Source organism: Nelumbo lutea, chromosome 4, assembly GCF_056320005.1.
Source record: "Nelumbo lutea isolate HS-2025 chromosome 4, American lotus-T2T, whole genome shotgun sequence".
Classification (NCBI taxonomy): Eukaryota; Viridiplantae; Streptophyta; class Magnoliopsida; order Proteales; family Nelumbonaceae; genus Nelumbo; species Nelumbo lutea.
The window spans coordinates 76,040,712-76,043,531 of NC_142687.1; positions in this window are offsets into that span (position 1 = coordinate 76,040,712).

Genomic DNA, 2,820 nt, shown 5'->3' on the forward strand with positions numbered 1-2,820 from the left:
TCATCCAAATTCCTCTATTTTTAACTTCACAACACAACAATTTTCACCCTTATGCAGAAAATATTTCAGCTGATGTTACTGCAAAGATGCAAGTACCTCCAACAAGGAAGCTGCAAATTGCATTTGTGTCTCCTCATCTATAGTCTGGAAGAGAGGAACATGCACAAAGAGAGATTTGGTACCATGCTGCTCTGCGAACCAGAGAGAGTGATAATAAACATAGTTGCATACAAACCGGCCTGCATCATCAGAGGCCACCACCTCGTAGCCCCTCTTTGACAAGGTCTTAGTAATCTCATCAATTGGAAGAGAAGTCTGCATGAAGTTTAACAGGAAATGATTTTAAGAATAAGTGGAACACAGAGAGAAAAGTCAAATTTGAAGCAACCTCATGTCATTATCTTCTTAAAGCAGTCCTATAAAGTTGGCTCTTGCTACAAAGTACAATGAAAGCACCTTTATTGATATCGTAAATGGAATTCCAAAATCTAGGGGTGTTCACATTAAATGTCAAACCAACCAAACCGACCAAACTGGCCCAACCCAACTCGAGTTGGTCGGTTTTTCAAAACCACCAGTGGATTTCGGTTTGTGTGAGAAAATAAACCAACAATTCGGTTCGGAAACCAAACCAAACCGATCCTATATGTTTAAGTAATTAGTAATTAGTCCCTACCATATAATGTTAAATGTTGATATATTTTATTTGTGTTTTGTTTGAACTTTGAAAAAAATGATTATTTATGATAAAAACTAAAAGCATAAAACAAATACAAATATAATACAACAGTACAATATTTAATTCAGTTTTGTATAAATTTATATATATAGAGAGAGAGAGAGAGACAAAAAAATCAGTTTTGCACACAAAACTAATCGATTTAAATATAAATTTTGGTTTTGCATAAAAACTAAAAAGAAATAAACTTAATATAAATAGATATTTAGATTTAGGTATTTCAGGGTTGGTTTTGATTTAGTCAATAAGTAAACTGACTAGGTCGAGTCGGTTGAAGAAAACGACTCAAACCAACCCAACCCAACCCGTGAACACCCCTACCAAAATCCAAATCCAAATGCAATATGGTAAGGAAGAACCCATGGAGCAGATTCAATTGCATTGACTTGGTTCAATTTAGGATAACCACATATACTTGTATATTCAACATACTTGTTGGGAAAGAACAGAAATTTTTGTTTTGAAAATAAAGCTACTTCGAATTCAATTCTCTTCATTCAAAAAACAACATCAGAGGTCCAAATATATATAGACTTACAGCTGAACTAACCTTAGCTAAAAATAAGCAACTAAATTAGAAAGTGGATAAACATAGCTCACTAACTCAAAATAGTGCCTAACAATTTGGAAGTAACTCACCCACTAAGTCTACTAACATAATGTCAAAAAATTAGGAAGTAAATCACCCACTAAGTTCACTTAGTTTGAAGCACTATCATAGTGCCTAACATTTAGGAAGTAAATCACCCACTACGTCCACTTAGTTTGAAGCACTATCAACACTCCCCCTTGCTTCAAAGCTTGTTACTCCCATCTGCAGTCTGAAGTACTCGTGTTTGGCACATGGCAGTGACTTGGTCAGAACATCAGCTACTTGCTCATTGGTCCCACAATGCTTCATTGCTATTGTTCCTTTAGCAACCAGATTTTGGATGAAATGATAGCGAATGTCAATGTACTTTGTTCTGCTGTAGAAAACTGGATTTTTCGCCATAGCAATGGTTGCCTTGTTGTCACAAAACACTTGAGTTGCACCTTCTTGAACTTGGCAAAAATCAGCTAACAATCTCCTTAGCCAAATTGCTTGACAAATTGATGTTATTGCAGTGACATAATCTGCTTCTGATGATGACAAAGCCACGATCTCTTGCTTCTTCGAACTCCATGAAATAGCATCCGAACCAAGGGAGAAAACACAGTCGGAAGTGCGCTTTCTATCATCCAAGCAACCTGCCCAGTCACTGTCAGTAAAACCCAGAAGTTTGAAATCTGATACTTTTGAGTACCAAATTCCAAAATCAACAGTTCCAGCAACATAACGAAGGATCCTCTTTGCTGCCCCGAGGTGATGCATTGTTGGGATATGCATAAACCTAGAGACAACGCTAACAGGGAATGCTATATCAGGCCTTGTGTGAGACAAGTAGTTCAAACCGCCAACCATACTTCTGAAATACCTCGCACTCGCCATTCCAATGCCATCATTAGCTATGAGTGTCTCATTCACATTCATGGGAGTTGGAGCTGCTTTGCAGTTTAACATATTGAACATTTTCAACAAATCATTAGCATATTTTCTTTGGGAAATAAAAATCCCATCTGCACTTTGGTTCACCTCCAAACCAAGAAAATAATGCAATAAACCCAAATCTGACATCTCAAATTTTTTCATCATGCAAGACTTAAATTCCTCAACAAGAGACTCACAAGATCCCATATAAATTATGTCATCAACATAAAGACACACCACCAAAAATTCAGATTTACCTCGCTTCTTCACATAAAGCATTGGCTCATTTTTGCTCCTTTCAAATCCATTCTCCTAAAAGTAGGAGTCTATCTTATTGTACCATGCTCACGGGGCTTGCTTTAGGCCATATAAAGCCTTCTTTAACCTGTAAACTTTGCTGTCCTCACCACTAACAAAACCTTCAGGTTGAGAAACATACACCTCTTCATCTAGTTCTCCATTCAAAAAGGTGGATTTAACATCAAACTAGTACACAACCCAATTTAATTGTGCAACCAAGGCTAGAAAGGTTATTATCGTTTCAAAGCGAGCAACCGGAGAAAAGGTTTCT